Below are 14,664 nucleotides of genomic sequence, written 5' to 3'. Positions count from 1 at the left end.
GGTAGAATTGTTGCTCTGTTTCCTTTTCCTTGACTGAACACATTTGTGTGAAGAATGTATGGATCCTCTAGAATCCTAGACGCATCATATTTTCAGTAGGCGAAACACTGATTAGGATTCAAGAACGCGGTTATTACCTGAAGAGCCAACCAATGACGATTTACTCCAATTTACGGAACGATGACAATTGGGCCACTCGAGGCGGCCTCATGAAGACGAACTGGACTCAAGCGCCTTTCTCATCGTCTTATTGGAATTACAACGATGCTACTAGTGCCTGCGTTTGGTTGGCTTCTGCAGGTAGGTCGTCTCGTAACGATTATACTATGAAATCGCCGTCCGGTGGTGACGGCAACGATGAATCTAATGTTGGAATTATTTTCAAAATTTGGGTACATATATTATTTATAATATATTATTTATAATTGTAGGTTAGTTGTTATCATATTAAAAGATTAAAGTCCAATTAAAGTGATATATTAAAGTATAAAGATTATGGGGCTTATTTAGACATCTATAATAAATATGGAGAGTATTGGTGTAAAAACATAAATATAATTTATTATTACGTTGATGGGCCGAATAATAAATGGGTATATTAGGGCTAGGTCCCCAAACCATATACCCAACCCATATAGATAGTCTACCTATTTGTTTCTCTCATCCGACAATAAGGTTTTGGTTCATCTCTCAAGAACACTCAAGAAGACTATCAATATAGGGTTGGAAGACTTAAACCCCACCCACATCGGACATTCCGATCTAGGTCCAAATCCAGAACAAGAAGATCCACATTCCGATCCAAGTCCAGATCCAAAACAAGAAAATCCAAGATCAAAAGAATATCAAGAAGAAGAAAATAACGAAGAACGACTTAATGAACTGTCATTCCAGATTCATGTACGTTTCCGCAACTTATGTTTATCTCAATTTATCGACATAAAGTATTAAGATTATAGAACTAAAGAATAAAGATTTAGATTAAAGATTCTAACAAGTGGTATCAGAGCCTTCTCTATGTCGATTTATTGAGATTTAAGTTTATAAGAATGTTTAAGAATATGATCAGACATTTTTTTTATATGTTCTTGATCTAATTTGGCTAGAACGGATAATGATAGAATGAATTAATGAATAATAATAATAACCATATTTGATGTATATAATGATATAAACTTTTGAGTTAAATTAAAATAAAGGAACAAGACATAAAGTATCTAAATAATTTTACATATTCATTCAAGAAATTCAAGAAAATGAACATTCAAGAAGATGATGAATAGATTTTATTTAAAGAATTATAATTAAAGAATGATTTACATTTTAATTAGATATAATATATATCTAATTAATTAGATACTTAAAGAAGTTAAACATTTGTTTTAAAAAATCTTCTAAATATTAATAACAATTATTTTAATATTAATTAATTATATATTTCACGAAATTATATATATATATATATATATATAATTAATTAAATTTTTTATTATATTAATTATTTAAATCATAATTAAATATATATATATATATATATATATATATATATATATATATGGAATTTAGTAACTATAAGTAATTAAAGAATTCAGATTTTAAAATAATAATTAATTATTATTAGTTAAGGAATTAATTAATTATATATAGAGAGAAATTAATGATACATAAGTTTGAAACATTTTTTTAAGAATTGGTCAAATTAATATCTCTTTATTATTAATTGTTATTAGTTAGATAATTAAGGAAATATTAATTAATATATTATATATATTTTGGTTATATATATATATATATTTATTATTATTCGGGAGTTATATTTATTAATTAATATATTATATATATATTCAAATTATTTATACATTTAAGAATTCATAATAATAATATTATAAGGAATTAAGGAATTCAATTTTAGAATAATAATTAATTATTATAATTATTTGAGTAATTTAGAGTTTAAAATAATAATTAATTATGACTAATTATTAATTAAGAAATTAAAATAAAAATAACAATCATTTTAATTAATTAAAGATTAAGTAATATTTATACTGTTAATATATTAATACATTAATATACAATTAAAAATAAAATTTAAATATTTTATGAAAATTTAAATTAGAAATTATGAAATAAAGTAAATTATGAAATTATGTGTATATAAATTATGATATGAGATTAAGTAAAGAAAAAATAGTTATTTATCATATTCTATAAATATTGATTGTTTGTAATATATTTAATGAATTAGTATAAATACTGATGAATACTTACATTTAATTTATGACTTAATTAATGTATTAATTATGTATATGAATATATTTAGAAATTAAGAAAATGTCAAAAATAAAGAATTTAATGTATTGATTATTTATATAAATATGTTCATAAATTAAGAAAAAGTTAAGAATAAAGAGAAAGAAAATAAAAGAAATATTATTATTTTATTATTAATAATAATTTACTATTAAAAAATAAATAAATGTCAATAATTTATTTATCAAGAATTAAGTTATTTATTCAGAATTAAGAATTTTATATTATTATATTTAAATGAATTATCAGTTATTTATATTTACATATTTATGTCTTTATGTATATATATTGTGTTGATTGTTATTAAGAAGTATTTGGGTGATGAGTAAAATTATAATTATTTGTTTTGTGTTACACGCATTTGGAATTTATGCGATTTTGGTACATAAAATAACATTCGGATTTTTAGTATTAATAACACATTCAAAAATTTGGTACAATTTTAGGCCCATTTAAATTTGTAATTATGCAGTTGTTAATCGCTCCAAAGGAAAGTTAATAATTGGTCGGATTGCAAATTTAAATAATGTATAAATTATTAATTTATAAAACATATTTGTTTTATAAGATTAAGACGGTTGTGTTTGTAACTATGCGATTATTAATCGAACAAAATGAAGTTTAATAATTGGTCGAGTTACACACTTAAAGTATGTACATAAGTTATTAATTTATTTAATCAATTAATTGAAGCAACATCCTACCAAAGTAGGCTCTCTTGTGTAGGTTAATATGTTTTATAAATTAAGAAGGTAGTGTGTATGTAATTCATGCGATTATTTAATCGGCCCAAAGGAAGATAAATAATTAGTCAGAATAACATTATGCACATGTGGTAATAAATATGTAACAATTATTCGGTGTGCCATGTGAATAATTAGACTATCCAAAGATAACCAATTGTTTGACAGGACTTATTGTTAATATTTGATTACTACAAAAGAGTACGGTTTGCAAATTAATATTTAATGTCCAAAGACTAAATATTAATGTTGCGTTTGGTACCTTATGATGAGACGTACCATTATTTTGAATTTATGTGATTATTAAAATTTTGTGAGTATGGTTGTTCATTTATTTTGTTATCTAATTAAGTTAACACTTCTGTTTATACGATTTTTTTTTTCTTGTCAACATCTTAGTTCATTTTATATAATAAAGTTTTAAGGCGTATCTGAATTGTTATTTTTAAGAATTATATCTAAAAGGGTTTAAATTGCTAAGGATATTTTTAGACTAAAGATATCATAAGAAATACACCATAATATATGTTTTATTTTGTTTCAAAATTATTGTATTAAAGTTAGAGCTATACTAATGTATTTTCATGTATCTAATTTGGATTTTCTTATTCACACTTAAGTTAATTGATGTGAATTGCCGCTCTCTAAAGGGAGACTTAGTCTCTATATGAACTCACATCATATTTTGTGTAAGAAAAATAAAAAAGTCGAAACACAAATAATATAAATAGTATTCACTTAGTAAATACCTTAATAGATAATAAATAAATGAAGTTGTAAGAATTATAAATATTGCACCTAAAAGAAAATTACTAAAGAAAGTGGTGCATAAAAGAATACATATTATAGTTTATTTTTTTTTGTTCTAAGAGTAATTTAACTTCAGTACTCAATCTTCTTGTTCTAAAGTAAATGTGTTCATGTACGGTTAAGTTAATTATCAAAAGTCAATTGATGATGAAAGAAATATCGGCGTGGACATTGACAATTCATATTAAAGATGAAGAAATAAAGAACTATTTAAGATACTTTTTATTTGGAAACAAACATTTATGGAATATCTCCATATAATTAATTTTGTTGGAGAGAATAATTTAAAATTACAACTTGTATACGCAATAAAATTTCAACTAAAACAACTAGTGAATTTTTTTGAGGATGTCCAATTAAGGTTAAACTTTATAGGTCCAAAGAAAATAAACTGGACTAAATAATTGTTAGATGTTAATTGTTGGATATTCTAAAAGATCTAGAGACAAATTTAGCCTCACAAGTACTTTAAGATTAACCTTAAATACAAAAAACTTCTTAAATAAGAGTCTAATGTATGCTCAAGATTATATGAATAAAGAAATTAAGTGTATTTATGATGTTGGACAAATAATTGATGGATCTTGGTTTGGATCATTAAAAAAGTAACCAAACAAGTAATGTGACATTTTAAGAACAAACATTACATACTCATATAGTGAAATCGAATCGGATAAAGATCATTTGTTGGATACCAAATAAGTCAGAAATTCGTGCCACATACTTTTAGTTTAATTATTAGTTTAAAGAATTAATTCTTGTAAGAGTGTTAAGCAGACACTGGAATTATTTCGACATGATGGCAGAATTTATTAGGTATTTTGTGGCATCCAATTAAAGAATCTGTCTGCAAAGTTTTATCATGGGGTTACAAATTATGAATGATATAGAAAGACCACTAAAAATATTACGTGACAATAATTTACAGTTCTTTTACTTTAAGAGTAATATGAGTTCGACTAAGTCGAACTATTTGGAAAATAAAGAATTCAGAATGTTTACTTATCTAATGAGCATATTTGGACAAACTCTAAAATTACGGATCAATTCTCTAAATATTTTTTATCCGAGGTCTTTCATGAGCATATTGTTCATATGGATATTACATATTTAGATGATATACAGTTTTAGTGGGAGTTTGTATTGTGATGCTTGTATAAATATAATTTGGAATTTATGTGCACATTAAAGAATCAGTTTCTAAAGAAATTAAAGATTTAGTTTTACAAAATCAAGATTATAAAGTTATTCAGATTGATCTCTATAAGGAATAAAGGAGGACCAGTTGGTATTAAACATGTTAAAGATCACACTACATTTTAATCCACACTACACACCCATGTTTAATCTATGTCATTTGATTTTTATTGACATATGTGTCTATTGAGGGTTTGGTTATGAATTAATGTAAAAAAAATCGCTTTAATCCTATGTTGATATAATTGATGGACGAGATTGATATAAATGTATTTGGAAATGATAACAATATTTTGAGCTCTTAAGGTTATAATATACAATTGAAGGAAATATTATATGACCCAAGTGGGAGATTGTTGGAATTATTTCTAATATTTGGGTACATATATTATTTATAATTGTATATTATTTGTTATCATAATAAAGATTAAAGCTCAATTAAAGTGATCTATTAAAATATAAATATTATGGGGCTTATTTAGACATCTATAATAAATATGTGGATTATTTGTGTAGAAGTAGAAATATCATTTATTATTACGTTGATGAGCCGAATAATAAATGGGTATATTAGGGCTAGGTCCCCAACCCATATAGATAGTCTACCTATTTATTTCTTTCATCAGGCAATAAAGTTTCGATTTATCTCTCAAGAACACTCAAGAGGGCTATCAATATAGGGTTGAAAGACTTAAACCCCACCCACATCAGACATTCCGATCCAGGTCCAAATCCAGAACAAGAAGATCCACATTCCGATCCAAGTCCAGATCCAGAATAAGAAAATCCAAGATTAAGAGAAGATCAAGAAGAAGAGAATAACGAAGAATGACTTATGTTTATTTCAAGAAGAACCGTTCTTCATTTCAGATTCAGGTACGTTTCCGCAACTTATGTTTATCTCAATTTATCGACATAGAGTATTAAAATTATAGAACTAAAGAATAAAGATTTAGATTAAAAATTATAACATCTAATTTATAGACGAAGATGTTGATGTATTGCTAAAAGAAAAGTAGGGAGAAAGAGAAAAGTAAAAGAACGATGTAAATCAAAGGTAAAATATAAAAAATTGGATAAAACAACACTTTTTTTTTTTACTTTGGGACACAAAATTGTTGTCGCACCCTAAGACAACAGATCCGAGCTCTTGGGAAGCATTGCGATGGAGCACATAGGAGTTTTTTGAGTCTAGATATGCTGTCTCAGGACACTAAGGATTCTCTGCTACCAAACCATCCATGCTCCCCTGTTTCCTCTCACAGGAGAGGGGTAAAAGTGAAATATTTTTTTTTTTTTTGTAAAATGTCTGTTTTGCCCCCCTCCCTGTGAGAGGAAACATAGAGGGTTTGAAAGTAGAAAATGCAACCTCGTCCCAGGGTGGGACAACAACTTTGTCCCACAAAAAAACGACATCGTTTTATCAATTTAATTTTGTTTTAATCCTTTTAATTTTTGGCTTGCATAATTTATCTCTCTTCTCTATCTACTTTCATTTTATTTACTTCCTCTTCCTCTTCCTCTTCCTCTTCCTCTTCCTCTTCCTCTTCCTCTTCCTCTTCCTCTCTAAAAACATATAAGACTTTCTCTATCTACTCTGAAGCATTTCCAAACACTACAAATTTACTTGAAAAATCTTTAATGGACATATTGAATTACGTACAACACTCCTCATTCAATCTTTCAGTCGTCTAATACACTAGGCAAACTTTATGGTTACAGTCATTTGGCTCGACCAATTGGGCTCATCGCTACCTACTTATCCAACTGAAAGATTTCAATATACTGCAATCGAATTACCAAAATTTATCTATTTAGTTTTCTGCTCCTAACACAATTGTTTTAGATAATCAAAAGGGGAAATAGTTAAATGAATCTAGTAATACGTACGCACTACACCCTTGACTACTGAAAATGAAAGGTTGAACGTTCAAGAAGATCATTATAAAAGTGGAATATCAAGAAAAATCTATATTATATGACTCCACAACAGATAGTTGCTCTAAAAGAAAGTTCTAATCTAACGTTAAAAGCTTGATATTAATTAGAGTTTTTATTGGAGTATACACATCACCGTTTAACCATTTGGTTTTTATGCAGAATAATCTGAAAGCAATAATCAAGTGACCTGGTTATTTATGCGGGTGTAATAATTGCAAATTTAAAATTGTAAACAAAGAAAACATTTTTTTTTTCTTTTTTTTATCTATCTATCTATATATATATTGTTAAAGCTAATTTGTTTATCTAATCACTTACGTTTACCGTTAAAATCACCTCCAAAATTCTCGAGAGCATGTGTAGTGTAGATAGAAAAAATAGAAATAAAATGATGGTGTAAGCCAGAGATTTAAAAGGATAAAGCGATGTCGTTTTTGTTGTGGGACACAAAATTTCTTTCCCGCACTGATACAACAGATCCGGACTCATCATCGAGAGAGCTCAGATCTGCTGTCCCAGGATGGGACAACAATATTATGTCCCACAGTCTAATCTGTGTCGTTTTGTCTAATTATTTTTGTACTTTTACTTTTGGCTTTCCTCATCATCTTCCTTTTATCTCTTTTCTCTATCTACTAATAATGATACAAAAACGCTCTCACAAATATAGATTTATCCACCATGTTTGAACTAAAATCCGTCATTAATTCAAGTAAAGGTTTCATTATCCATGTTTGTAAAACTTTAATCTTATTCTCCTTTAACGAACACAACAAATACAACGCATTTGATGCGTCTTTCTTCCCTCGGAAATTACCTTTTTTCTAGTAGGTTTACCAGCGGTGAAATCGCTCCGAAACGTCTGATTACTAACTTGTTTTCCTCATTTTATGATAGTCGGAGAAGAGCGCAAGTAGCGTTCTCCTTCGTCGTCGATGCACCTATTCTCAAGGCTTTAACAAGTGGTTTAATTGCGTTGGATGATGCTATTATATCTTAGTTATCATCGCAGTGTTGAGAAAAAATGTATATTCTATTCTCTACTTGATTGAAAAACTTAGAAGCAAATAAAGCACAAGTAAAAGCGGAAATAAATAACACAATGCACACATAAAGTTTTTACGTGGAAAACCTCCTCAAATCAAGGAATAAAAACCACGAGACTTTACGTCCAGTTCAAGCTTCACTAAAATCAGAGTCAGGAATACAAACAAGGTATAACAACCTTTTAATACTGTAGAAAGATAAAAGGGCATACCCAAAAAGATACAACCTTTTGGTCCCAAACAAGTCAAATAAAAACTTAAATTAGGAAGAACCTTTAAGCCCTAGAAAACTCCGTTTGAATCTCCGATCGTGATTTTGATGAACCTGCGCGGCTGTAGGTGAAAATTTGCTACAAGATTTTCTATTTCTTCCTCTCTTTTAATTTTTGACTTCTACTTCTTAATGACGGTTGTCGCTCTTTAAATACTAGAGCAATTAGGTTATAACATAACCATTTAAATACTATAATACCCTTAATGAATTAAAAGTGAACTTTACCCTATTGGGCCTTTTACATAGTTGGGAGCCTAAACAAAACCCAACAAACTCCCCCCTCACAACTATGGGAAAGATGTTGTCAACCCGGCGGTTGAACAACAAAACTTGAACTTGCTTAGTGGTAGTGCCTTAGTCATCATATCAGCGCTATTATCGTCTATATGCACCTTTTCTAAAATCAACAACTTTTCATCTAACGCATCCCGTATCCAATGATACCTCACATCAATATGTTTAGATCTAGAATGAAATGTTGAATTTTTCGTCAGATAAATAGCGCTTTGACTATCACAGAGAAGCACATACCTTTCTTGCACAATATCAAGTTTAAATAATAACTTCTTAACCCAAATTAGCTCCTTACAAGCTTCCGTTGCTGCAATAAGCTCAGCATCCGCAGTTGACAATGCAACACACTTCTATAGTCTTGATTGCCAAGAAATAGCCCCCCCCAAAATTAATCAAATACCCTGAAGTGGATTTTCTTGAATCAGCATCTCCTGCCATATCGGAGTCGGTATAACCAACTAAATTCAGATTCTCAATTCCAAGGCAAAGTTTCATACTTGATGTGCCTTTAAGATATCTCAATATCCAATTCACCGCTTCCCAATATTCTTTTCCTAGATTTGAAAGAAACCTGCTGACAGTACCAACAGCATAAGCTAAATCTGGTCTCGTGCTAACCATAGCATACATAAGACTACCAATAGCTGAACTATAGGGAACATTATTCATATATTCCTTCTCGTCATCATTTGAAGGACTATATTCGAAGCTCAATTTAAAATGAGCCACTAAAGGTGTGCCGACACTTTTAGCATTCTCCATATTGAATCTTTGTAACACTTTCTCAATATATTTTTCTTGAGACAACCATAAATTTTTCATCTTTCTGTCACAACTGATTCTAATTCCAAGAATTTGCTTTGTTTGTCCAAGATCCTTCATTGCAAAGGATTTCCCTAGGTCTTGTTTTAACCTATCAATTCTCATAGCACTTTGACCAACAATAAGCACATCATCAACATAAAGTAACATAATAACAAAATCATTAGGAGAGAATTTTTGCACAAACACACAATGGTCGGAAATAGTCTTTTTATATCCGTGCTGCTTCATAAATAACTCAAACTTCTTGTACCATTGTCGTGGAGCTTGCTTCAATCCATACAAACTCTTATTCAACTTGCAAACACAATTCTCTTTACCCTTGACCTCAAAACCATCAGGTTGATCCATATAAATCTCTTCCTCTAAATCATCGTGAAGAAATGCCGTCTTCACGTCCATCTGTTCAGCTTCCAAATCAAGACTAGCTGCCAAACTTAATATAGTTCTGATTGAAGTCATCTTAACAACAGGAGAGAAAATTTCTTCAAAGTCAATTCCCTTTCTTTGACTAAACGTCAATTCCCTTTCTTTGACTAAACCCTTTGACAACCAAACGAGCTTTGTATCATGGTGCTGAAGTATGATCATCTTGCTTCAGTCTGTATACCCACCTGTTCTTCAAAGCTTTCTTTCCTTTTGGTAATTCTACCAACTCAAAAGTATGATTATCATGTAGAGATTGCATCTCATCTTTCATATCATCAACTAATTTATGCTTGGATTCACTATCCATAGCTTCTTCATACGACTCTAGCTCTCCCCCACCGGTCACTAAAACATATTCATTAATAGAATATTTCGTAGAAGGTTGTCTATCTCTTGTTGATCTTCTAGATGGAATTGTAGATAATTCCTCTTGCTCGTTACTAATATTCTCCACTTGAACGTTATGTTCATCTTGAGAATCATCCTGTTGCAACTGATTTTCTATTGAATTAGGTGATTCAGATAATTGAACTGGATCTGAATCTATCCAATCACCTTTTTCTTTCAACTCACTTTTTTTAGCTTTATCAATGTTTTCAATAGTCTCATCTTCAAAAAAGATGACATCACTACTTCTGACAAGCTTCTTTGCAACTGGATCGTATAATCTGTAACCAAATTCATCTCGGCCATAGCCCAAGAAAATACATTCTCGACTCTTCACATCCAACTTTGATCTTTAATCTTTTGGAATATGAACAGAGCACCTGCATCCAAATACTCGTAAATGATCATACGAAATATTTTTACGAGTCCATACCTTATTTGGAACTTCACCGTCCAAAGCAACTGTAGGACTCAAATTAATAACATGTACTACAGTGAGTAATGTTTCATCTTAAAACGTTTAAGATAACTTTGCTTCTAAAAGCAAACATCTGATCCTCTCAACAATTGTTCTATTGATCCTTTCTGCAAGACCATTCAACTGAGGAGTCTTTGGAGGTGTTTTCTGATGTCCGATCCCTTGTTGTCTGCAGTATGCATCAAATGGACCACAATATTCACCACAATTATCACTATGAATGCACTTGATCTTCTTCCCGGTCTCTCTTTCAACAAGAGCATGGAACTCTTTGAACTTGTCTAAAACCTCGTCTTTAGACTTCAAAATATATACCCAAAGCTTCCTGGAATGATCATCAATAAACGTTACAAAATAAAGAGCACCACTAATAGTTCGTACCTTTAAAGGACCACAAACGTCTGAATGCACCAGCTCTAAGACTTTTAACTTTCTTGAAGGAAGATTATGCTTGAACGATACTCTAGTTTGTTTTCCAACAACACAATGAGAACATTTCTCTAAATCGGTCTCACTCAAACCAGAAATAGCATTTTTCTTAACCAACAGATTCAATCCCTTTTCACTAATGTGACCAAGTCTTCTGTGCCATAATTTAGAAGCATCTTTACTCCATACAACATTCACACTATCCTTGCATATCGAAATTTGCATCAAATATAAATTAGAATATTTCTCTCCTCAAGCTATAATCAAGTTACCTTTTGAAAGTTTCCATTTTCCAGAACCAAAACTACTCGTGAAACCATCATCATCAAGTTTTCCAATTGATATCAAATTCAGCATAATATCTGGAGCATGTTGAACATCCTTAAGTAATAATTTTGACCCATTACCAGAATCCAAGCAAACGTCACCAATACCAATAACCTTACTTAAGCCGTCATTACCCATCTTCAATACTCCAAAATCACCTGAAGTATAAGACGTAAAATAGTCTTTCCTTGGCGTAACATGCAAGGAAGCTCCGGTGTCAAACACCCAACTCGACTCATTACATACAAGGTTAATTGTATTCTCATCGTGGACAGTTACAAGATCATTTGAAGTCACTATTGACGCGTGATCTTCACCAGCATCTTTATTTTGATTATCCGCTCATTTCGCGTTTCAACTTAAAACAGTCTTTCTTAATGTGCCCCCTTTTACCGCAATGATAACATTTAGCTGACTTGTACTTGGATTTGGACTTACTTCGACTCTTATGTCTCGTATTGTCTTTTCAACCCCCGTTCATCTGTCCCCCTATTTTCAGTAACTAACACATTTAAATTTATCGAAGAGCCTTGAGATTTTCTTCTTAATTCCTCATTTATGACGCCACCTTTGACCATCTATAGAGTTACTGCACCATTAGCAACATAATTACAAAGAGAAACCTGAAACATTTCCCACGAATCGGGTAGAGTAGTCAATAACCAAAGTCCTTGAATATCATCTTCAAACTTTATTCTCATGCCTGACATTTAATCAAGAACACCCTGAAACTCATTTAAATGATTAGCCATAGGAGCACTATCATTATATCTCAAATGAATTAATTTCTGAAGCAAGAATAATTTATTACTTCCAATCTTTGAAGCATATAATTTTTCAAGTTTATTCCATAAAGATTGTGTATTTGTATCATGTTGGATGTGGTTATAAACATTCTCTTCAACAAACTGACGAATAAAACCACATACTTGTTCATGCTCAAAATTCCATTCCTCGTCAGATTTGGATGCAGGTTTCTCACTACCAAAAACAGGTAAGTGTAAAGCCTTAACAAATAAAAAATCCTTCATCTTTCCTTTCCAAATTTGATAATTTGAACCATTGAGCAAAATCATCCTACTTGTGTTTATCTCCATAATTCAATCAAGTCCTAAACAGCTAACCAAGCTCTGATACCACTTGTAGGAAAAAATGTATATTATATTCCCTACTTGATTGAAAAACTTAGGAGCAAATAAAGCACAAGTAAAAGCGGAAATAAATAATACAATGCACACACATAATTTTTATGTAGAAAACCTCCTCAAATCAAGGAGTAAAAACCACGGGACTTTACGTCCAATTAAAGCTTCACTAAAATCAGAGTTGGGAATACAAACAAGGTTTAACAACCTTTTAATACCGCAGAAAGATAAAAGGGCATACCCAAAAAGATACAACCTTTTGGTCTCAAACAAGTCAAATAAAACCTTAAATTAGGAAGAACCTTTAAGCCCCAGAAAAACTCCGTTTAAATCTCCAATCGTGAGTTTGATGAACCTGCGCGGCTGTAGGTGAAAATTTGCTACAAGATTTTCTCTTTCTTCCTCTCTTTTAATTTTTGACTTCTACTTCTTAATGATGCTGTCGCTCTTTAAATACTAGAGCAATTAAGTTATAACATAACTCTTTAAATACTATAATACCCTTAATGAATTAAAAGTGAACTTGAACTCTATCAATCCTTTTACATAGTTGGGAGTCCAAACAAAACCCAACACGCAGAGCGAGAGATTGAGAATCACTGTGACGCTGTATTCCGCTAATTGCGGATCGGAAGATGAGTTTGATTGATGAGCGGTTTGATTGCACCGACTATTGTATTTAATTCGGTTCTTCGATTTAACGAACACAACGAATACAACGCAGTTGATGCGTCTTTCTTCCCTCGGAAATTACATGTTTCTAGTAGGTTTATCTGCGACAAATCTCTCCTAAACGTCTAATTACTAACTTGTGTTCCTCATTTTGCGATAGTCGGAGAAGAGCGCAAGCAACATTCTCCTTTATCATCGATGCACACATTCTCAAGGCTCTAACAAGTGGTTTGATTGCACTGAATGATGCTATTGTATCTTTGTTATCATCGTAGAGAGAGCAAGAGATTGAGAATCATGACGCCATATTCCTCTAATTTTGGATCGGAAGATGAGATTAGATTGATGAGCGGTTTGATTGCGCCGACTCTTGCAATTTTAATTCAATTCTATGATTTATTATTGGCAAGGAGTGTAATTTCGATGGATGCTTGTTTTTGTTCGTCGATTGAGGTGGATTGGAGATTGGTGACGAGGTGAGGGATTAGATCGTCGCAGTTCTCGAAAGCCGTAGACAATTAAGAGACGACGACTCTGTGATGAGCGTTTTGGTATCATTATTAGTAGATAGAAAAGAGATAAAAGGAAAATGATGACGTAAGAAAACATAAAAGTATAAAAAATTAAGATAAAACAACAATGTTTATACTATGGGATACAATATTGTTGTCCCACCCTAGAATAGTACTCCGACCTCGCTCCGAGAATGGAATTCGGATCTACTGTCCCAAGATAATGTCCCACTTGCTGTCTCATTGAAGAGACAAGAAAGTGAAGAGAGGAAAGAGAAAATTGAATATTAAAATAAAATGTCATATATATAATTTTTTAGGGTTTAAGATTTAAGATTTAAGGTTTAGGTTTAAAATTTAGGATTTAAGGTTTAAGATTTATGGTTTATTTCATATATATAATTTTTTATTTGTCTAATTTATCAAAATTATGTTATTTTGATAAATGAGACAACAATGGACAACTTCACTTGGGACTATTTAAGGAAAAAAATGAGATTTAGAGTGAAGAGAGAGAACATTCAATTTTTATTTCTTAAAACTTATTTAATTGTATACTTCATTTATTAAAACTTATTTAAATATATAGTCCATGTCACATTTTCGCGTCACTGGTAGCGTCGCATTCATGGCCCGAGTCGTGATTCTTATATTACCTTTCTTTATATAAGTATATGAGACATGATAAACTCATCGAAGGGGCAGCGAAAACAAGACCACGAATGCGATGTTGTCTACCACGTTGCCTCCACGTTAGAATTTGAAAAATAACTGACATTTTGGGACTCGAAATGTGACTTTTGGGGACATTTCGAGACCCAAAATGTTACTTTCGGGACATTTTT

The 14,664-nt window shown here is 30.8% G+C and overlaps 1 pseudogene; it reads right to left on the bottom strand.

Moving 5' to 3' along the window:
* Nucleotides 1-7,639: 7,639 nt before the first annotated feature.
* On the bottom strand, nucleotides 7,640-13,865 carry LOC124930404 (annotated as a pseudogene).
* Nucleotides 13,866-14,664: the final 799 nt, after the last annotated feature.

The sequence above is a fragment of the Impatiens glandulifera genome, chromosome 3 (assembly GCF_907164915.1).
Source record: "Impatiens glandulifera chromosome 3, dImpGla2.1, whole genome shotgun sequence".
Lineage (NCBI taxonomy): Eukaryota > Viridiplantae > Streptophyta > Magnoliopsida > Ericales > Balsaminaceae > Impatiens > Impatiens glandulifera.
Note: the sequence above shows the minus strand (reverse complement) of the source record. Positions and strands in the feature narration are given on the sequence as shown.